We start from the raw sequence: 24,433 nt of genomic DNA on the forward strand, positions 1-24,433 counted from the left end.
GTCAAGAAGGCCAGTGGCATACTGGCTTATACCAGAGAGTGCGGGCAGCAGGACTATGGAAGTGACTGTCACTCTGAACTCTGCACTGGTGAGGCTGCACCTCAGATAACATTCAGTTTTGGGGCCATCACTATAAGAAAGTAGATGCTGGAGTATGTCCAGAGAAGGCAAGAAAGCTGGTAAGTGTCTAGAGCACAAGTCGTGTAAGAAGCAGTTGAGGGAACTGAGAATGTTTAGCCTAGAGAAAAGGAGGTTGATGGGAGACCTTGCTGTCTGAATGGAGGTTGTAGTGAGGTGATTGTCAGTCTCAAGTAACAAGCAATAGGGGAAGAGGAAATGGCCTCAAGTTGTGCCAGGGGAGGTTTAGATTGGCTATTTCCATATTCTTTATGGAAAAGGTTGTCAAACATTGGAACCGTCTGCCTGGGTAAGTGGTTGAGTCGCTAACCCTGGTGTTGTTTAAAAGATAGCAGATGGTGCTTAAGGACATAGTTTAGTGGCAGACTTAGTAGTGCTGGTTAACAGTTGGGCTTGATGATCCTAAAGATCTTTTCTAACCTAAACAATTATATACTATTTTATTAAAATGAAACAGATATTTGTAATGCACTCTGGATGGGTAGTCTATATCATGTATTTCAGGCACACAAATGATTTAATGAAATTTATTTACAGTGAAGTACTGTGTGTGATGCTGTACATTACTGAGAACAGCTTTAGCTTTAGCATAGAAAATCACTTCAATGCAGTTTATTGTTTTAAACCTAGTTTACTTCCTTACCTTATGTATTCGGCTTTTTTTACCATTTGAGAGGATTTCTGTTGTCTTGCTTTGCTGTTCTGAAGGCATTTTTCTCTGCTATGAACACTAATTGATCTGACAGGGGTCAGAGGAAATATCTGTTGATTGCCCATGTTTTTGCTGCATGTCAAACAATACACTTGTTATCGTTATGAATTCTTACATAAAATGAATAACAAAGTGCTAGTATGGCTAAGTGAAACAACGCATTACTTTCTAGATGCCTGCTGAGTAAGCACTTAGTTCAAGAAATCAAGAAGTCCTGTGCTTCTGGATGCTTAAGATTTGTTGCTGGAAAAAAAAATTGATCTATACTTTTAAGTCCTAAGTGACTTCATGGTCCATGTCAGTGATGGAAAAACCTGCACTTCAACAAACTTGAATTGACTAATAGAGTTATAACCAAGATAAATTTACAGGATGTGAGATGTGGGAAGAAGAGGGTGTATACCCATTGGTTAAGTTAAACTATTTTCTGTCCATTGTTTCTGCCTCTGTTACTAGTCATTACCTGTTCATTTCTGCTGTTACTCTTCTGTAGTGGTTCTGGCAGCTGCAGTATGTTGACATCAGTTTACTTGGTATGGGTTAGATTTAGGTTTTGTTTTTTTTTTTTTTTTTATAAAGTCATCTAAAATTAAAAAGTAAACGCTGAATCTGATTTTTAATGAGTAGCAGCAGAAATTGTATAAATACACTAAAAGTACACTGGAAGATACATTGATAGTCTTTTAGTCAATGTAGGCTTTTTTTTTTAATTAGAATTCTTTGTGAAGTAAGGATGGGCAGAATTATGTAGGACATTAGGGGTGATGCTGAGAATCAGGAGTTCTGAAAGGATGACTAAATGATGACTTCTGAACACAAAATATGGTATTTTTGATTACCTTTATTTGAATTGAGAGCAGGAAATACTGTGTCGTAAGGCTGTTAGTCCTTGAATAGGAGCTCTTGATCTGTATTAGTGGAGCATTTTATATAGAAATCTTGTGGGTAGCAGTCCCGTTTCCATGTGACTAGTAAAACATGGATACTTTGGAATTTAATCAGTGAACAAATCTGAACAACTGTTCAGATTTAAGTAATGAAAGAAAAAAATCCTGGGTTAGAAGCTGGTCAGACCTTAAGGAACCTATTAATAAGAAGTCTTGGTACTGGAATTTAGATGAGAGAAGGAAAAATAAGGTTACTCAGGAAAACCAGTTCTTTGCTTGTTTAGGGGTCTGGGTTATATTCATTTGCCTGGCTAATGCCTTTTACTGTGATTAAAATTCTCCAGTTTATGACATTCGAAATTCATTGTGTGGAAAAGACCAAAAGGATTCCTTATTGTTGGCTGTGGTGTTATGTTTGTTGTTGAAGAAAGTAACTCATTTTACAGCTTCAGTCAAAGATCAACACAATCATTTGAGCCTTGACTTTCTCTTCCAGGAGTCTGACAGGGCTGGCGGCATTTTCTTCTGTCAGGCTTTTGTTGTTTAAGATCAACTCTTTGACTCACTGACACTGTAATGAGGAGTAAACACACCCTATTTCTTTGCAACGATTTGTAGTATGTTTCTAGTGGATTCTGAATTTAACAGCGTTGATTTAACAGTTACTAAATCATGCAGCTGGAGTAAACTGTTTTACTAGTGGTAGTAGTTGTGTTGAGGAAATGAATATTGCAACCCCATATGGAGGTGTTTATGTTCAGTAGCAATGGTATCAGCTTCTGCCCTCCACTCCTACCTGTCTGCTGCTTTTAAAAATACGTGTCTGACTGAGTATAGGTACTCAGCAGAGTTTAGAGGATAGGATGTTGCTGAGAAATAAAGGTTTAAATTTCATGTAATTTCTGTGATTAAAGGGCGTAACAGCAATATTCCTTATAACCACCATAAGAATCAACATCTATGGGTACTCATTAGGTATATAAACAGTTGAAGCTTTATGGATCTCTGATATTAAAAAGAAGACAGGTCATTGTGTCTTGCAGAACCTTTAATAAAAATAAGTACAAATATCTTCCTTTACTTCTCAGTGATTGATGTATATTCACCATGCAATTTGCTGACCATTGGTGATATTTTCAGCATGCCTGAAAGTTACGATAATTAGGTAGCAAGTGCTTAAAGCAAAGTTATGTTGGCATAATTATTTGGGGAAATTTGCCTCTTGTATTCCGGATTCCATTTGGGGTAAGCTAAAGCATTATTTCCATTATTTTTTCAGTACTTGCACATGGTCATTAATTAATGTTGAAATCTATCATTAAGAAGTGAAATTATGTATTCAGAATAGAGAACAGGTTACCTGCTTATTTACCTGGAAAATAATGAAGATTGTGTAATTCTGGATACCTGTCACTAGGGCTTTATTAAGTTTTAGGTAAGGAAGTAGCTTTTTTAGGTTGAGGAAAAGATAAACCTTCTTCCATGTGTCCCAGGATTATTATACTGGAATTGGTCTTAGGTAATCAGCAGTGCATGTGCCTTGATTTGAGGTTCTGTGAACAGTTCCATGCAGACATTAAGTTCTCTCCTTGGTGAATAAAAACAGCAGAAATGGTAAAAAAATCTCAGACGGTTTAGAAACACCAAGTCAAGAAAATTCTTGCAAGATAAGATGGTGGTGCCATTGCTAACAGTTAATTTTTTTGTGCTACTACCCCAGTTGCTAGAGCACTCCTATTAGTCATAGAGACCAGGTTCAGTAAAGTCATTTTTGCACCAGAGAATTATCTTGTACCTGTTACCCCTCTAGACTGCTGCTGGAAATTGTGGGTGTGGCATGATGATAGTGTCCTGTGTAATAAAGTTCCCTCTTCTAGAAATTAGAAATTCACTGTGGCTACAGATAGAATTCAGGAGACATACATGATGGGTGAATATCATAATCTACAGAGAAATGAGTAGATGTCGGTGTTTCCCTGGCAATACACGTTTTTATACAAAGTGAAGCAGAAATAAGAGTCAGCACAAATGGCTGCTCTCAAGCAGGGTAAGGATTGGTTTCTCTGTTTTGTGTCAATCATCAAACCACAAGTACCTTAGTACAAGGAGGGTCCTGCTTATTTTTAGTCAAGGTCCTTTTGACTGCAGGTTACTTTTTAGATTGAACAACAGGTATCATAATCATAGCCAAACACCGATCGAACTGAAGACTAATCAGATGCAGTTCACATAATTCATTTTGCATTCCACAGGTAATTGTAACTACAGGAAAGTGTCATACATAGTTTATTAAACTTTTTTGTTAATAATTCTAAACATAATAAAGGGAAAATGCATCTATATAAATAATTAGCTTTAAAAAGCATTGGTAGAAGTAGGTTTTTTTAATTATCCATTACTATAGATAGTGAAGGGTCTATATGGAAAATAATAAAGGTCCTGATTTAAAGGTGGCACAATGAAAGACTGACTGTTTAGTTGGAAAATGTTTTGCTGTTTTCAGCTGATATTAAAGCCTGAAATACCATATCTGTAATGTCTAAAGAAGAAAATATAACAATTATTTCTTTTGCATGTAGAAATTGGATGCACAGTTGCTAAACTGAAGCAACTTATATTTACCCAATACAAATCTTAAAATGTGCAGTCCTTTTCTAATTTTCTTATAAGAACTTAAATTCTGTGTCTGATTCCATTAATGGGTTACTAAACTTGGCTTAAACTTTTTCATGTAAGAGTTAGAAAAGAGGTGAATGCAGTACTGTTATACCATGTAAAATATTAATTTGCCTTAATGAGATATTTACTTTTAGATAAAGGAATGAAAACAGTGAATGTTTACAAAATATATCAACTGAATCTTGCCTAAATTATCAAAAAGTGAAATTCTGGATATTCAGACTTAATTCAAAGATCTAATTTAATGCAGGCATAATGATCTTGTATTGTCAGAGTTAATGTTCTCATAACAATATTAATTCTGTCTTCCTTCAGGTAATTTATATAGCACAGTATATTGCTGTGTAACTTGTTACTGATAGGATTCCCATTAATGATCATTATCTTGAAAATATTCTGGTGTCTTTGCAATTGTATTTTCCAATGTACTTTGTGTTTAGGTTGTCTTATTCAAAAAAGAAAAAGTGCTGGCAAGGGACTTTGTTTTTCCTGGTTATCACTGCTGTAGGTAACTTGTCTTCTGAGAAATATCAAAGACTTAGATGCTGCCATGAAAGTTTCTGTTAGCTGAATCTTTCCTCCACTTTTTACTTTTTTCTACTATGCTGGCAAAATTACAGCATTTTTCACAATTAATTGTTTCTCTGTCTCTCTCGCTCTCATAAAAGACTGGTATTCATCAGCTTTCTAATTCATCTGAGTAATTTACAGGACTTAGCAATGTCTGACATGTTTTTGTCTTTTGCAAACCAGGTGTTTCTAACCTTTTTTACTGATTTTTACTTAACTAATAGCATATTACACTACAAATCTTATGATCTGTTTGGGGAATTTATTTTAAAAAGTACTCCTGGTCTCACTTTAGTGGATGAACCAGCTTTGTACAGTGCTTGCTAACAGAGGTGGCTATTTTATTGATGAATATGGAAAAAGTGTATAGTCCAGTGCTCTGTTCCATTCCTCTAATTTATGACACCAGTAATAATAGATGATGAATGAGATATCCAAAACATTAATAAATTATCTTAAGAGGTATACTAAATCAAAGAGGAGGAGACTGAGAAATAATCTCATATAATGCCTCCAAGAAAAGTAAACTTAATTCCGGAGTCATTTATTCAGCGATATGCAAAAACCCAGAGAAATTTGTTGAAATTGGATTGCTATAGTTAGTATGATGTTAATATAACTCAGCATTCCAAATGTGCTATTCTAGACATTTGGATCTCCAGATTCAGGTGGCAAGAGATGTAAAATGTACATCATTCTTAAATATTTAAGGTAATTTAAGTTAAAATGTTGAGTTTAAGCATGTTTAAAATAAAACCCAGCAATTTTATCTTATGTTGATGATGCTTACATCTTCTTTCCTAAATTCATGTATCCATTAACGGGGTTGAAATTTGCAGCACTTCTCTGCTGTGTTTTAAATTCACTAACTTTATGATTCTGTGTAAAATATGCACTTGTTCTAAGAGAAACTGTGAAGCCTTTTTGGTTTCTTAGACATGAAGCTTCCATGTTTTGTTTATTTGGATGCCACAAGCAATGGTTCTGGTCACACTGGCTATCTCAGAAGGAGTCTTCATGTCAGAATAGGCATTGGCTGACTGTGGTATTCATATGCCACTTTGTTATAGACAGGGAACATCAAAGGAGTGGGCAAATTTTATGCAAGCAAATGATTGCCATTCTTATTAATCTGTTTCTTAGTGTTAAGAAGTCCAGTGACATTTAGTCACTATTGTAAAATGGAGTGGGATTTAGGGAATGCAAATGTTACTGATGTTGGTAGAAATAAAACATCCTGGAGGTGGTGTGAGGTTTTCCGTTTCACAAACTGACACTTTGAGGTTCTGTGATTATGTTTTTTATCACATTTAGATGACCTAAGTGTGGGCTTAGATAATTTTTTCATCAAAATGAGCAGTATGTCTTCTGTCCTCCTCGTGTTCTCCTTTTTTGGTATTTTCCTTCTGTGCCTTGCACCTCTGATGGGGTTTATACGGCTGTATGAAACTTACCCAGCTGATCCTATATTTTCTTCTCTGTTGAGGCTATACAATGAGTTGCAAAATAGTTAGAAGGTTTTGGTATGGAGTTAACTAAACATAATAAAGGCTATACTTTCTACATTAAGGACAGTGCTTGTTGATGTATGATTATCCTTGATTATTTCTAATCAAATCGGATCACCTTTGGATACAGATGGTTAAACTTGCCTACCTAGTTGTATTAAACTTAGGATCCATTTTCATGTTTATTTCTTATGTGTAAAACTGTGCAAAAGAACATCTTACTGTGCAACAAGGCCAGTATGGTAAATGGTTTTCTATATTTGATGGATCTCAGCTTCATTTTTTGACTAAGATAAAGCAGTGACAGTTGGATACTAAACCTCTTGTATTGAGCTGGATTTTTGTTCCTTGGCACCCCCTGTCATGATCCCCTTAAGAGTCTCTGGGTGGTGGCATGCTGTCACTGTGCTTGTGTTTGTCTTACAGGTGGGCATTTTCTACTTTCTCGTTTCCAAAAATGCATTTTATGGGCCTTCTTTATACTCATAGCCTTGATTTAACTGTTAATTGTAGAATTTATTGTAGTTGCAACTCTTTACATTGAAGTTGTCATCAGAAGGTGTCACCAGTTGCTTTCTATTTTTTGTTTCCTCTTGGTTTTTAATAAACACATTGAGTATTGTTAGTCACATACTACTTCTAAGAATTGATCTTTATGATGAAAAATTTACATACTTTTTAAAATAGTGCTTGTAACAGGATTTTTTTTTCATTTGATTTTTTTTTTGTTTTCATCATAATCTAAATTCAGGCATCTTGTGGAAATACTTATATTAATACTAACTTAAATGAATGTGAGGTATTTATGAGTCAGAGTAGGACTGCTTACACCCGTACTTATGCAGTTGTTAAATTTTACTTGTTTTTCTACAAAGCTGACATTATCAATTCTGTAATTTTAAACACGGTTAAGCTTAAAGAGAAGTGGAAGATACCAGTCATTTTTGAAAACTAGAAATCTTATTTTCTAAGTTTATTAGATCGTTGCACATTAAGTATATGCATTGGTATCTTCATATATTTGTCTTTTAATTTCCCACTCTTCTGGCCATTTGTATTGGAGTTTCACATATAACTTTTAAGAGCTTTTTCACCCTTCCATTTATCTTAATGTCTGCCTTGGCTGCCAAAGTAGAAACCTTACAATCAGTCTTCAAGGTGGTTAACTCATATCACTGCATTATATAAAAGAAACCAAGGTCTTTCTGCATTGATACCTGTGGTGTTAACACTGGGTTAGTGATTAGGGTGGGATGGATTTCCCCTTTCTGCAGGCCCACAGACTTCATTATGTTCTGAATGAAATAAATTATCTGTTGAAGACTGGGAAGATGTTTCCCAATAAGGGAAAGATTGAAGAGAATTTATTTGGATTATCAGTATTTACCGTAGTGCCAGACCTTAGTTTAAGGCAAATAACTATTAAGAATCCTATCATATATCCATTACCTTTCTTGTTATGTTCAGTGTGAAATTAAGACTTTTTAAAAATCAGAAAAGTCCATTGAACGGTGTTTTAGAGATTAAGGTGCTTGTTCATGAGTGTGGTAACAGGGCTTTAAGTTTCTTCTGTCTGTGATACATCATAGGAACTTGATTCAGCATTAAGTATCTGAGATGAGTGCTGTTATGTCTCTGTGCTGCTTTTTGTTCTGGAGAATGTATTTAAAAATCTCATATAATGGGTAAATTTCACTTGAAATTAGTTGGAGCACACAGCCAAAAAGAGGGTAGCAGAACTTGGAGCATACAACACTCACCCCGATAAAAGATGAACAGACTCAGTACCTCAGTAATTTATAGAAAGTAGAAAGACTTCATTTTGCAGAAATTAAAATATCAGTATTGTTATTAAACTGTATCCTGAGAAAGGGATTTGGCAGCTTTTGCATTACCAAAATTTGAGCATAAGCATCTAATCCAATAACAGTTAAGGCCTAAACTGGGAGAGCCCTTCTGTGGAGCAAGTCATGATTTGGTCTATTTGAGAGTAAGATTCAGTATCCACTCTCTTTTGTATGAATACCCTGAAAGACCAACCACCATTAATTGTGTAAGGTGATGATTGCATGCTGTATAAATTTATGAAGTAGTCAGTCCTTCACGTGCAAATCTGTGCAATTTGTAGTTTTGTTTTTAATGCTTCAATAAATAGGATATTTAAATAAAAATGTAATTGCGAAAAATAAAATTGCAGCCGTATAAAAAAAAGAGCCGATTCAGTAATATGTTTTGTGATGGCAGCAGAGGAATACTGTGGCCTTAAGCATATTGCTTGAGAAATAAGGATCTTAAACGTAGGCTTGTACTTTGTCATGTGTATGACAACTGAGGGCTTATTAGAATCAAGAAGTGCATGACTAAGGTTCTTTTGAAAAGGAGAAAAGAACTTTAAATAGCAAAATGTGAATATGAACTAACTGTAGATTAATGTTTTGCCCAGTCCATTTTTTTAAGCATTAATTATGTTTCATAATTTCTAATTAATAGGCAATGAATTGTTTAAATTAGGATAGTAATTGTGGTTTTTTTTGAACAGAATAGAAGAGTGGTTTTAACTGAAAAATCAAGTTTTGTTACTGAAATAAATACCCCATAGTTTGGAGTACTTCTGGGCTAACCTGTAGTGAAGTCCCAGTGAATACTGCAGATCAATACACAATGAAGGGTTAATTGTGAAAAATTATATAAGTTATGTTTTCTTATAAATCAAGAGGTTGGTAAAGTGTGCGCTTACTGTTGATCATTAGAATACAAAACTATCTGTTAAAATCAATTAACATGCGTATCTGATGACTGATTGTATAAATATGAAAGTCAAATAATTGTAATCGTTAACCATGGCTTCAGGTCATATGAGTTGTCAACTCAAAAAAACTAGAGGAGAACGAGGTTGATTTGCATATATTTAATGTGGCATGCTGTACATGTGGGAATTTGAGATAAACCTTTGCTAGTAATCTGCTTGTTTTTATCTAAAAATCAACTAGGAAACGTGGGTCATAACAGTCAAATGAGCTATGTGTTGTATTGATAGCAGTTGATTCAGGAGTTTGGGATTTTGCTATGTATACATTTTACTATGTATTTTAATATTCCAAAATTGATTTTTTACTAAGAGACAATTGAAAGAAGCTTGTTAAAAAGTTATTCAAAAAATACTCAAGGTTCTTATCAGGAGCATACTCAAAATAGTCCTATACCTGCTTGTAATGCTACGTTACTTTGGCGGCTTTCAGTTAGATGTATGCAATATATGTAACAAGCACTTATTTGCTTTTTATGGTAAAAATTGAAGATACATTAAGGATTTTATTGTAGTACTGTACTCTGTCACAACAGTATCTTTCCATATGAAGTCTGCCAAAAATATAACTTTTAATTTAATTGATCAGTTGTAATAGAGGGAAGTGTGACAGAGGAATGAGGCTTTTGGCCTGGAAATGATTTACATATTAACTTCCTGAATGTAAGAATCCATTTTCATTGATAGTGCAAAATATTCTATGAAACTTATTTCAAAGAATCCTTGAAATGTGAATCAGAATATAGTGATCAGTGGCTTATGTTTAATTTGGTTAAGTATGTCTGTCCAGCCTTTCTCTTTCCCCCTGTATTGCTCCTGAACATTCAGAAAAAAAATAGAATTCCAGTCCTAAATTTTAAAATTATATGTTGTAATAATTTTCTGAAATTTCCTCTGGTTTCTATGTTCATAAGTTCCTAAAGGGAAAAAAGCAGCAGTATGCAGTTTCTTTTGACGTGATTTGTACTTGCAAACTAAGAAACTTTCTGGTGATGGCAGTATCAAAATGCAGAAGTGTTGCTTAGTGCTTTTTGCCGTGAGCCTTATTTATACTTTTGCCATTGTAAATATTTGAAATTTGTTCTTGGGTATGCAGTGCAATCTAGTTCCTTGTATTATCACACAGAATAAATTGAGTACAGCAAGGCACTCAGTTTCTCAGCCTGGGCAGAGTACAGTGCACACAGCTGATTTCTGCTGTTCTTTCTCCATGAACTACACTTGAATGGCACTGCCTTTTGCTTCAGTCTTTTTATGACCAATCTTTTACATGATCTGTTGAGTAAAGGCACCTTTAGTATGTCTGAGTGTTGGGGAGAAAAGGAGCAGCTGGCAGAACAGAGGAATGGAAACATACTCAGTTTCCGTCCTTTTCCTGTTGTATAGGATGGAGTTTTTATCTGCTTGCAAGAGATATAAAAGTGTCTGTATCTCAGGTCATTGACTGGTTTGTGTCCTTTCTTTAAATGATATTACATGTCTCTTTGAGCAGGGAGTTATGACCCTCTAACTTGGAAATAGTTGTGCAAGGAGGTCAGTTCTGTAACCACAGATTAGAAGCCCACATTAAACATGAAACTTATTAAAAACTACATAAATTGTAAAAGGAAGAAATATGGTGGTAAGACATTGGTTACTGTAATTACAGTTTTAGTTCTACTGTAACTCATTGGTGAAAAATTGCTTTGCTATCAGAGGCGTCCAAGCTGCAGATGAATGAAAATGATCTATGACTAAGTGGTACTTCCTAAAGAAGGTCTAATTCCAGAACCTTAGGATCATTCCTGAGCCAGTTTATGTCCCAGTAATCCTCAAAATCTTTTAATGTGTGAAGGTATATACTGCTTTTACAAGGATTCATTACTTTCAAAAAGAAGGATTTGGGATATGTATGATTAGTTTAGGGTGGATGGGATTTGCAGATGTGGTGTGGGAAAGAACTGGCATTCTCAAGCTGAAATGTGGGCACTAAAAGAGGATACCTTAGCAAAAAAAGTCTCATTTGTCCCACTTCAGAAAAATATTATAACAAGAAAGTGCTTCACGTTCCTTAAAATATAGCCATTTTTTTGTACTCCTGTGTTGAGGGCCTTGCAGTGTTATTAGCTCAAAGGGGAAGTATGCCTTTTCATGATGACTCTATTTAGTCCGGAGGAATAGTCTTTTTTAAAGCAAATTGAAATGAGTGTATGAGAGCATGAAATTATCAGCAGTGCTGGTGCACATTTACATTACTTCTACATACTTTTTTGAATGACCACACAACAGAACAAGTACTTCATTTCCACTGTGTTGATTTTTCCTGACAAAACATGGCAGTCTATCCAAAGGAGTGTGTTTAGCCAAGATAAATATAAAATTTATGATTAAGCAAAGTGTTTTCTTATTATAATCCCTGAAGAGAATTTGAGACTTGTTAAATATAATGTGTCCAGGTAGTTTTCAGAGTGAATTATCCTTTAGGCTTTTAGGTGCTGAAATACAGCAACACCTTGAACCATTTGAGATCTTACCAGCAGAAACAGAACTGCATACTGATTACCTTTGAACAAAGTAGCAAAAAAAGTGCATATGTACAATATATAACCTCATGTTTGATGTATGCATTCAGTTTTACAGTCCTATACAGAGATCAAAAATCCATGTCAATAGCATGGTTTATAAAAATGTGTCTCTCTCCTGTAATGTGTGTTACAAAAGAAAGCAAATAAACCTTTTTGACGGAATGGATTGATAACATGATTACACTTCTGGCACATTTCTTTAACTGCTGTATTTACAGAATACCACTTTGAGGAAAATTATGGTGACTGTCAATATTATTCATTAAAATAAATGGAGAATGAAAATTAATTCAGGAGATGAGTGGATTTTGACCTTTGTGGTACCAGTATTGGCTTTAGAGTACAATGTTGTAATGAAATTGTGAATGTACTTAGGTAGTGGTTATTAAATGATCTCGCTGTATTCTTTCAAGGACTATGAACTTCCAAAATCAAGGATAACATTAGATGTCAGCCAAGTATTTTGTCCTTCTCGTGGTTTGTCTTTATATCTGAATTAGTGCCAGTTTGCACAGATTGTGTGTCAGCTTAAATACAAGAAACAGGCCTCAGTCTGCTTGAACTCGTTCCACCAAAGACTTCTGAAAACTTTTGGTAGTCTGCAAACTGTAATGGTGTTTCACATTAAGCTGCTTTGTAGAATTATAAAACAGGTTTTCTTGTGCTTTCAAATAAAATGTTGTCATACGTTAATGAATGAGATACCATCTGTAATAATTAAGATTATTCTACTTGTTTTCCCCCTGCAGCAAAACTTCTGAAGGTTTGCAGAAGACAGTAAGAGAACCACCAAGAAGGCTATTGCAGTATTGTAAGTACTGCACCCAGGAAAAAAAAAGAAATACATGACTTAAGAATGTTGTAAAGAGATTTTCATTTTTTTTTGGGGGGAAAAATGAGATACATAAAGGATTATGTGTAAAATACAGAGCAGGATATATTGTAGCAATCATGTTAATAATTTACAAGGGAAAAGCTGCACTCTTGTAAAACCTAAAATTGTATCCTTGTGCAGTGTAATCAGGAATTCACCAATAGCAGTGAAAAATATTTCTCTATCCACCAAAGATTGATCTAGTTTATATACATTTGTTTATTTAAAACTATCAGAATTTAGAAAATCATTGTAGTTTTGTAGGTTTGTCATTTGTTTTAGTGACTTATTGTTTAGGTTATTTTGCAGAATTATTTATTTGCTGATTTATTTATGTATTTCATTATTTATTTATTTGATTATTTAGTAAATTATTTATCTGATGAATTATTAATACATCTTCATGACATGCTTTAAATTATTTATAACTTAATTTTGAGTTTATTGCTTTTCGACGCTGCATTGTTACTGACTAGTTTTGATTTTTTTTTTCTTGGTTCTTGAAAATTAAAGTACTAGCTCTAAGGCAAAAGTATATTCTTTGCAGAATCCATAGATGGTTTTCAATGAAGTAATTTACCATGTAGATACTAATTCTATTTAGCTTTCTATTGCTTAGTATCACTTTTCAACTTACTTAGCTTTTGCTTCTATTATTTCATAGATGTGTCAAGATCAAATGAGTGACCTTCAAGAAGCAAAAACATTTACTTTAAAACATGTTGAAACAGAGTAGTTCTGTTATCCCCTTAATAAGTACTCTGTAATTCTTCTTAAAGTTAACTTGAGATATTTTTGTCCCAGTAAAATGGATGTTTTTAAAATGAGACTTTTGATATTTGAATCAATATGTTTAATTTATAATAAAATAATATTATTCACATTAATAACTCATATGGAGATTTGCTTTATCAGCAAGGTTTTATATATATGAGGAGGAGTAGTAGTCTCTTTAGACCCATGCAGAAGATGATGTATTTCAAGGGGGGGAAATTGGGTAGAAGGGTTTCCTCATGTCCCCCAGTGTTTTTTGCAGGCATAGGAATTTATAAGCTCCGAAAATTTAACATCTCTGTTGTATGTAAACTGCTCTCAGTTTCTCTGTTCATATTTCCTAGTGCACAACATACTGTTGTGAAGTCTAGTTTTGTGTTGCTTTCTTTTGGCAATAAAAAGGTCTAAACTCTAATCTTTTACTCCAGAGAGGCTTGAGTGAATGTATAAAAACAGTGTAAGGGGCCAGCTCTAGGCTTTGTGTATGAACACCAGCTCTGTGGAGTTTAGAACAGGTGCCTGATATCAGAATCTGACATGGAGTCAATTCTCACTTGTGGCTTTTTTCAGGACTGATGAGCCTGTTAGCTCAGGTTGCCTATTTGACCTCAGTTCCTAATAAGTAACCTGTTGGACAGTTGTAAAGCCACCTTGCAGGAGAGTGCTGTGACTGACAGCCCTGTTCCAGGGCTTTAATGAATAGGGCAAAGCAGCAGTTCATCTGCAAAAGTGCTGTGTGCATAATGAGGCCTTTATTCTATGTTTAGTGCTTGAAATGAATTACTATATACTTTAAAGTTTTAACACAGCATGGAAAGGCTGCATTGTACATTTCAAGTTTCAGTGTTGTTGAAATACAGTAGAAATGGCCTCTGTAGACAGGTTTCACTATAGAACTTAAATTATGCATGTGTATATCCAAATTCCTTATTTTGAAATATTGAATGTATGAATATTTAATTTGTATCTTGCTTTAGTATCTTCATATGCTTGCCTTAAAGGAAGCTGTTTCCTTTGATTTATATACATGGATAAAAATGTGTGTACAGTATGTATCAATGGTTTTTCTCTCTGCGGTGTTGGATGAACAGCTTCAGATAATGATAGCTACTGATTTTTATTCTGTAGCTTGCTACCACTGTATAAAACATAAATTTGTTGTATTTGTTCTATTAATCTTACTTGAATTTCAAATTCATTTGCTTTTAAGAAGTATTTTCTTAATTCAGTACTTTAGGGAAAGTCAAGTATGTTGCAGTATTTTTGGTCTGTGCACAGTAACAAAGCTCTGAATATTATTATTTGGGGCAGAGTTCCAATCTCAAATTTACATTTCTCCTTATTTGAATGTTTTCACTGAAGCTGAGAACTCCGAGGGAGTTCCTCAACATATACTAGTTTATGTGACATGCTCTATGAAATTTAGTACAGTCACTCTCGGTACCTTGTTTAAATGAGGTCTTACTGTTGAATAAGACCTATTATAAGCAGTTACAAAGGTAAGTGCTGTCAATGCATTCTGCCACCAGTTTCTTGGAGTATGAAACACTTCCTGAAAGACGTGCTACTACTGTTATAGGGTAATATAACGCAGCTTATGTGTTGGCACTGAAAGTAGCTACTTCATAATGATGACAAGTGAAAGTACAGCCAAAGGTCACATTAAACAAGAGATTTCTTTCACACCTCATCCATTTTCTGGATGTGGTATGAAAATAGCTTTGTTCCCTACACTTAAGTATTTTAAAAAGTAAGTTATCTTGAAATAATTTTTTATGCCTTGTGTATTACTTTGTTCATGTTCTTAGAGATGGACTGTGGAATTCTAGTATGCTAACTTCAGTGCTACAAAAGTGTTTGAAATTAGCTTAAATTTTTGGTTCAATTAGACAACATAAATAGTATTTCATCTCACTACTTTTTTTTTGGTTAGCAAATTTGCTTAAAGGCACAGCTTTAAGTTCTAGAAAAAGAACGATTCATGTGCAAAGTGGTATTTATATTGATGTTGCATGACTAACTATGGTTTTATTCCTCTTTGTATCTTTTAAGAAGAAAGATAGGGGGTTTATTTTTTTCTAAAAATTGCAGTCTGTTTTTCAAAGATGGTAAAAGAATGAACCTATCTCTGTTGCCAGAATGTTCTTAGCTCTGTTTTAAAGGGATCCTACCTGTGATGGGAAAGGATAATGTACGTTGTAAGTTCAATCAGTTCTCCACTGTACACTGACAGAAACAACCAACCAGGATGCTATAATAAGGTGTCATTTTAAAAATGTGAATATTCACCTATTAGGTAATGAAAATGAAGCTGGCTTGTTTCACAAAGACTGCTGAACAGTTAGGAGATGCTTGTTGGAAAGCCTAAATTTGGTGTATTATTGGTAGGTGTATTTCTGTTCTAATCTAACTCCATAGAAAATGCAGAAGCCATATTAAGCTCTTCTTCAATTTATTCCATACAGATAAAAGAATTTACATCTCATGAGTCATAGATTTCCTGTTGTATCTTTAATACAGCCATTTTTAGTATTTTTCTTGCCTCTCTCCTCCATTGGTATGCTTAGAGAGTCTGTGTGTAGGAACTTGTTATTTCACCCATGAGGCAAAGAGGAGTTCAAATCAATAGCAGTGTGTTGTTGACACTAAATGATGTTTCTTCTTGCCACAATAAGACTTGATTTTGTCATCCTAATGACGCTAGCTTGCTTCACAGAATAGGGATCAGCACTCTCTCAAATCAAACTTTAAAAGTATTTAAAAAAATCTTTTGAAGGAAATACTAGAGAAATACTCTGGTATTTGTAATCAAACACATACACTGGCATTGTAAAAGGAATTGTAGGGAACCTGCTTTGAAATGTATTTTGAAAGTGTGTGGTAAAGGATGTAGGACTGATCAGAGCTGACAGTGAAGAAAGTATGATATTTTAAAAAGAAATATTACAAACGTAACTTAAAAGGACAAGTTTGCGTTAAAATACAGTTTGTATTAAGACCTCTGCCAAAAAAAAACCAAAACCCAAAGAACAAAAAATCATAAACCAGCAGAAATTCTGTTTATCTCACAAAAAAAAATTTGCAGGACTGCCTAGAAAGAGGAGGTCTGCAGGAGGAAAAAGGTATAGCCAGCAAGATATTACACGCTAGGTCCAGGATTGCACTCCAGCGTGGTCAAAAAGGAGTAAGCAGTAATAGGATCCCATAGGGAGATAGGAGCTGTAGAGAGGTGTGAGTTTGAGAGGAAATAATGTAATCATAAGAATTAATAGTATGATGATAAGAACTTACGGGCATATTGTTTTTAGCAGTGGTGCATCATTGAGAAGCACAGGGTCTTTTGTGTTGGACATCTGAAAGCAGTAGCAGAATTGTATCATCCTGTTACTAAGATAGCCTCTTCCTTATAGTGAAAGAAGTTACTTTTTTGTTTTTAATCTGAAAGAGCATTAGAAGATACACAGCTGTGTGGTTAAGCATTCACATAGTAGGTTGTGAATTTTAACTTGAATATTGAACTCCAACAGTCTGTTCCATGAAAGCCTTTTTAACAGTAAGCAGCTTTATTACTAGCTACACACATGTAGCTCTTCTGTTCTATTTGTACTGTTTTCACTGGTTTATAGTTTTATACAGAACACGTGTTCTCAGATATTCATCGTGTAAACTGCAATCTAATAATTTTTTTTGTTTTACAGTATCTCATTTCTTTTGTATGATTTTCATAAGATCACCTGACAAACTGTCCACATATCATTATAATCTTTCCTGGAGAGGAAACGCCTCCTATTTTGCAGGCAGTGAAAAGAAATCCTCATGGTAATTACAGTAGCTAGTTGTGTTTCAGTAATGGAAGTGAATATTATATAAACTAAACAATATTTTGTTTTGGTTTGGTTTTGAATGAGTGTTAACTGCAGGGAATGAGTAGCATCTAAAAGAAGATGACCAGCGACATCAGAAATGTAGCTTATTGAGTTTATCTACCTCAAATTCAGAAAGTTTGTGATGATTCTCCTTCTCATTGAAATATGTTTTAATAGGTTAGGTCAAGTCTAGGTCAGGAGCACTTTGTAAATTTGTTTATACTAGAAACAAACATCTGCCTTAGATGCAACATACTAGCAAAGTGGTAATCAGAACAGCTTGGTCTTGTTCATGCCTACTTCTTTCTGTCTCCAGTGCTGAGAGAAGCTAAAAATCAGTTTTACTAGTTTAACTTCCTCTTTCTGGCATAAAGTTTGCACACTTGTGGAATACCACTAGCATACTTTATTCTCCCACATGTTGGAATAATATCTTACCATATATGTTAAAATGCCTACCAGGAAGAGCCTCTAACATCTTGTCAGCAATAAAGTGAAAATGTAAAAAGTTCAGTGGAGAAGGCTATGCCTAGTGTGGTGACTTGTCTGTACTGAAACATGTTTTTCCTTTCAGCTGAAATTCTGATCTTGTAAACATTTGAGTTTAACTTACGACAAGCTGATAGTGGCACTGAAGTTGATGAATGTATTCTCTTACAGCATTATATTTAGTAAACACTAATTTTAGACTATTTTCTTTATCCCAGGCTCTTGCATTTGACATATGGTTATAGCTGGATTTAATGTTCCTCTGTTGTGAGGATCAACAAACATTAAAAACATCCCTTATAGTGGCTGCAAAACCAGCAAATATACCAAATGCAAAGAGCTTTGCTATTCTCCCTTTTTTGGTTGTTGTTTATATTATTCCTCTTGTGAGAATAACTGCTATGTTTCAGTTGACTGGAGTTTCCGAAGAACATAGGCATCTGGGATGTCAGTTCTAATGTTTGATACAAAAGTTGGGAGGCTTTAGATTAATACTACAAAACTTAAAACTTTTGTACAATGAGCTTTAACATGAAATTTGTATGATTTGTAGATTCAGGTAAACAAGAAGTTATTCCTCTGGAATTATAGTATCTATTGGTATAGATACAGTTGGTGTGTACAGGTAATAGAGAAACTTGATCTATAAGCTTGTCTTTGAAACTTCTCCTGATTTGCAGCCAACAAATGATTTTTTTGCAAGTATTTGACTAGATAAATTTACTTTTTTCACTTTCTCCACAAAACTGATTTATTTCTCTACTACGCAACTCCTTTCCATGGTAGGTCTAAGCTATCTGTTCTTTAATTGGTTAAAAAGATAATTTTCTTAACATTTTCATTCACATGATAATGAGTTCTATTTGCCTTACTGTGCCTACTTGTTCTGAATAAGTACCTGCATTACCCAGAAGTGAATGCAAAAACAATTTGGGAGTGAGAAGTATATTTTGGTAGCAATCCGAAAAAAATGCCGTTTGTTCTCTTTAGTCACCTAATATCTACAGTATTACTCTTTAAGACTCTTTCTTAGAGAGACTTTATTGTATGCATGTGCAGGCATTACATTCTTAAAACAATTAGTAAAACTACAGTCACATCTTGAAGGCATATTCTGCATTTTCAGTAAAACATATTTTGAATAAGTAGCTGATCTATGGAATAGAGTTGTCCATTGATTCTAAAGATATTTTTTTTCTGTGCTCAGACAACTCAAAATGGTAATCATTTATAATTTCTTGCCTTCATGAAAAGGAGTGATGAATAATATGATTGGAAGGAATGCATGAGTCATGAAATGGGGAGCTGGGCAATCATGGAAAAATTCACTTTAAAAACTGTTCTGCTTACCAGGATCTGTAATATAAGTTCATTTTTCTGTAACATAATGCAGAAATTACGATGGTAGGGGTTTTAATAAAAGCCTTGGGTGGATGAACAACAACTCTCTAAGTGGACTTGAACATTGGCTGGTGGGTTATAAAAAGGAGTTCTTTAACTCTCAGCTAAAAGTGATTGTGGATATGATGATCAGAGGACACTCTCTCTTCTAAGCCCATATGAATGTGAAAACAAAATGTCTTAAAATATACTACAGTTAATGTGGAGTGAATGTAGGGCCTATGGTCCTGAAAGTATCTGCCCTACTATAAAACAGCTTTTTAAAGCTGTTAAAATATTGATAACTTGGTAGAGCACTTCAGAAACTCTTATTTCTATTTCAGATGTAAATCCATGTAGCCAGTCAACATTTGTACTCCTCTTTTTTTTGTTGGGTGTACAACTACAGATGAAAGAGAAAAAACCCAAGTACTGTTACTGAATAAATGCCTTAATTTGTCATAGCTCCACCCGCTAAAACATCCATCTGGTTTTCAGCTTTTGTCCTATACTAAAATCATCAAGAATGTATTAAAAAATTTGCTTGGTAAAATCAAGCGCCAACTCTGTGTCCCAAACATGACTCTTATAACCAACTCTGCAGTGACCTGGGCTGGGCAGCGTAGCATCTGCCTCTGTTTTCTTTACAGTGACCCAAGCTAGATTTCTTCAAAGCCTAGTGCTGATATTTTCCCTCCAGTCACTCATGCTAATTTCTTCTGCATGCTACAGCTGTTTTTGAAAGATCTCTTTACTTTTTCTTTTCTGACATACTCTTTACATAAATTTAAAGAGATGACTTTTAAAATTACAGAGTAGTATTGACTGCAGAACTGTTTGGTTTCCTTGCTTTAAGGCATATGTCAGCATTATAGAAAAAAGGGTAAATTAGATTTGTTTTCCAAAGAAAAGCTCTGTCTTGCCTGTGGTTATTATGGACAAAGAATTCAGATCTTGAACTGTGTTTAATACTTTCATTTAACCTGAAAATCAAGGTGAAGTTGTTGGGCGTGGTTTGAGACTGGGCAGAGTTCAGAAACAATTCAGAAAAAAAAAGGGAGATATTTTGCTCTGTGAACTAACAGTGTTAAAAAAGGCAGAATACTGTAAATGAGAATAAAGGCTATTAATGACATAAAATTGTTAATTGGAAGATTAGGGAAGGCAACGTTGCGAAATAGTTAAATGCAAAACAATGAAGTGCGAATTTGCTATTTTAGGGGAGATGCAGCTCAGTTTTCACAATCATTTCCAGTGGAAATTCTGGAAAATCTTTCAAGGCTTTTTATTTTATTTTAAGTAAAATCAAGAGTCTGAGATTGTTTCTGGGTTTTATTTATTTATTTATTTATTTATTTATTTATTTTCCCTGTAATCATTCAAATATTAAAAACAGGCAGAGGTTCCTACTTTTCTGCATATTTCATAGTGACTATATCTTATGAGAGATTGTGTTTACCAAAACTTTTTCCTGCAGAAGATTTCTTTCCAGTTCAAGTATTCTCCTGGTACAAATATGAATAAATGTACAAGTCCTCTGCATTAAAAACTGATGCTCTAGTTAAATTCAAGATCCATGTCGATGTGTGTATATATATTTTGATTTTAAAGAAATACTGTTATGCAGTTATTACATGAAGATCATGCAAGGGCCTACACCTGGGTTAGAGCAGTCCCAGGCACAGCTACAGGTTGGGCAGAGATGAGATTCAGAGCAGCCCTGTGGAGAAGGAGTTTGGGGTGTTGTTTGATTAAGAACTTTAATATGAGCCAGCTTCAGTGTGCGCTTGCAGCCCAGAAAGCCAACTGTATCCTGGGCTGCATCAAAAGGAGCGTGACCAGCAGGTTGAAGGAGGTGATCCTGCCCCTCTACTGTGCTCTCGTGTGACCTCACTTGGAGTATTGTGTGCAGTTCTGGTGTCCTCAACATAAGAAGGACATGGAACTGTTGGAACAAGTCCAGAGGAGGCCACGAGGATGATCAGGGGACTGGAGCACCTCCTGTATGAAGAAAGGCTGAGAAAGTTGGGGCTGTTCAGCCTGGAGAAGAGAAGGCTGCATGGAGACCTCATAGCAGCCTTCCAGGATCTGAAGGGGGTCTACAGGGATACTGGTGAGGGACTCTTCATTAAGGACTGTAGTGATAGGACAAGGGGTAACAGGTTGAAACTTAAACAGCAGGGGTTTAGACTGGATATAAGGAAGAAATTCTTTACTGTGAGGGTGGTGAGGTACTGGAATGGGTTGCCCAGGGGGGTAGTGAATGCTCCATCTGTGGCAGTGTTCAAGACCAGGTTGGATGAAGCCTTGGGTGACATGGTTTAGTGTGAGGTATCCCTGCCCATGGCAGGGGGGTTGGAACTAGATGATCTTGAGGTCCTTTCCAACCCTAACTATTCTATGATTCTGTGCTGTCAAAAACAGTGTCTTGTTCGCATATTTTCAGAGTCTTAAAACCCTAACAAAACCAGGAAAATGATACACGTGACAAAATATTCAGAGAAATAATGTTGATACAGTGATTTAGGAAGACTAGCATTAGCAAGCTGTTTAAGATCTTATTGCTGATTTCTGGATAATTAACATTGGTTGTGTATAAATATCTGTTGAATACAAATAACTGAGCTAAAACATTTATGGTTTCCCGTAAACCACATTGAAGAATCACAGAATAGTTGAAATCAAGGGCACCTTTGAAGATCCATCTGGTCCAACCACTCAGCCCAAAGCAGGATCAGATAGAGCAGGTTCCTATCAGCAAGGCATTGTCTGTCTGAGTTTTGAATGTCTGCAAAGGTGGAGGAGACTCCACAGCTGCCATGGACAGTTTGTTCTGGTCTTTTATTACCCTAAGGATAAATGTTTTTGCTATTTTAAAATGGTATTTCTTGTGTCCATTAACTTTTGTCTCTTCACTGGATACCACTGAGTCAGGCTCTGTGGCATCTGTACTCCCTCCCATTGTAAATATCTAGAAATAGATACAATCCTATGAGCCTTTCCTTCTCAAGGCTAAACAATCCCAGCTCTTTCATCATCTGCTCATATTTCACGTGCTTCAAACCCTTAATTATTTCAAGCCTTCTGCTATAGGCACTCTAATAAGCTCATGTCTCTCTTGTACTGGGAAGCCCAGAACTACATACAGTACCCCAGAAGCATATCACCAGTGCTTTCTAAAGGGAAATATTCACCTCCCTCCACTTCCTGCTAATACTATTGTAATATTCTTGGCCTCTTTTGCTGTGAGGATGCATTTCTGGCTCATATTCAACTTGATGTCCACTGGTATGCCTGCGTCCTTTTCTGCAAAGCTCTTTTCCAGAAGCTTGACCTCCAGCCTGCAGTATGGCTCACAGGGTAATTCTTTTTGGTGATTGATGTGAGGCTGAGCAGTCTGTAGTTTCATTGATCCTACTTCTTGCTCTCCTTCAAGAGAGGAGTGGTATTTGGTTTGTTCAAGTCCCTAGGATCCTTCCATATTCTCCATGCTCCTTCAAAGGTTCCTGTGAGTGGACTTGCAATGAGATTAGCCATCTCTCAGCATTTGTGAGTTTATCTATTCAGGGCCTATGGATTTGTATACATCCAGTATCTTAAAATATTCCCAAACTTGATTCTGCTCCACCAGCATCAGTCTACTGTGGCCTGGACTTGCACACTGCTTTCATGGACCTGGGATTGCTGAAGTCTTGTTTCACTAGTAAAGACTGAGGCAAAGAAAGCATTGAGGATACTTCTGTTTGTCGTTTGTGATCGAGTTCCTGTTCAGGAGTAAGCCCGTACATTCCCTAGTCTTCCTTTTGCGGCTGGTGTACTTAATGCCCTTCAGGTCTCTTACCAAATTCAGCTCCATCTAGGTTTTGGCTTTCCTAATCCCTTCCCTGTATATTCAGATGATGTCTTTATATTCCTCGCAGGTTACCTGTCCCTGCTTCCATCTCCTGTGTGCTTTCTTTTTTGTGTTTGAGTTCTGCCAACTGCTTCTTGTTCATCCATTCAGGTTTTCTGCCATATTTATGTGTTTTCCTGCCTTTTGTGATTAACCATTCTTAAGTTTGAAGATTGTCCTTGACAATCAACCAGCTTTCATGGTTCCTTCTTTCCACAACCATCTGCCATAGAATTCTTCTGAGCAGATCCCTGAACAGGTCAGAGTCTCCTCTACTGAAGTCCAGGGTTATGGTCCTGCTTTTTGTCTTTGTTTCTTTAATCTTCTCTCAGGATGCTGAATTCCACCATCTCATGGTCACTGCAGCTAAGGTTGCCTCTGACTTTTATACCCCTGATCATTTCTTCCTTCTTTGTAAGTATGAAATCCAGCAGCAAGCCTTCCCCTCAACAACTGCTTTTGATAATTTGTGTGCTGAAGTTGTTGTCAATGGACTCCAAAAAATCTCTGGATTGCTTGTACCTCAAGCAGGTACTGGCATGGCTGAAGTCCACTGTGTGGACCAGGGCCTGCAAGTGTGAGGGGAGTCATGGGGATTGTTCCACTTATAGGTTAAGTTGTTAAAGGTAAGAAGAAATAATTCCTTTTCAAAGGGAGAAGGGATAGAATATATAGAATAGGTTACTCTCTTGTCTGATATTAGTAATTGGTTATTGGCCTGATTATATAGAAAGGATTTGGAGTAGAGATCTTATTCTTACCCATATATTGTATATGAAGCAAGAGATTAGTGAATATTTTGCTAAAAAGCTTGGAAAATTGCAACTAATTATTTTTCATTTCCTCATGCATTATTAACAATGCTTCTGTGAAAACATAATCATCCTCACTATTTCTTTTTGACAACCAATTCTATAAAAATTTCTGCTAACAGATGATTAAATATATGAAAAGAATACCGGAGGAGGAAGGGGTGACATGGAAGAAGCCCTGTGATGCAAGGTTTAATTTTTGACATTGATTATTTTCTGATAGTCAGTCTTTTTCAGTCTTTTACCTTCCATATACTTTTAAATATGTTTTTGTTCAAACTACAACTAAAGTTTAGTAATTCATCTCCTTTTGGGGGGAAATTTGGTGAGCAGCGCAGTTGGAACATACTAGAGACCTCCTGTTTGATGGTATTTGAGCTTCAGAAGGTGCAATGTTTTAGCTTTCTTACATTGTTCTCAAGTAGATTAGTGTGCCCATAATCTTAATAATTTAAGAACAGCAAAGGCACAGCTGAAGTGCA

The 24,433-nt window shown here is 35.4% G+C and overlaps 1 protein-coding gene across 1 annotated transcript in view; it reads left to right on the forward strand.

Annotated features, from left to right (window-relative positions):
• The window catches only part of TBC1D5 (TBC1 domain family member 5), a 317,301-nt gene that overhangs the window by 16,741 nt on the left and 276,127 nt on the right, over positions 1 to 24,433 (forward strand). The window contains exon 2 of the mRNA XM_031044993.2: positions 12,614 to 12,675. The gene's annotated coding sequence lies outside the window, so the exon portion shown is untranslated. The remainder of the gene's footprint in view (positions 1 to 12,613; positions 12,676 to 24,433) is intronic.

Source organism: Melopsittacus undulatus, chromosome 1 (genome assembly GCF_012275295.1).
Source record: "Melopsittacus undulatus isolate bMelUnd1 chromosome 1, bMelUnd1.mat.Z, whole genome shotgun sequence".
Classification (NCBI taxonomy): domain Eukaryota; kingdom Metazoa; phylum Chordata; class Aves; order Psittaciformes; family Psittaculidae; genus Melopsittacus; species Melopsittacus undulatus.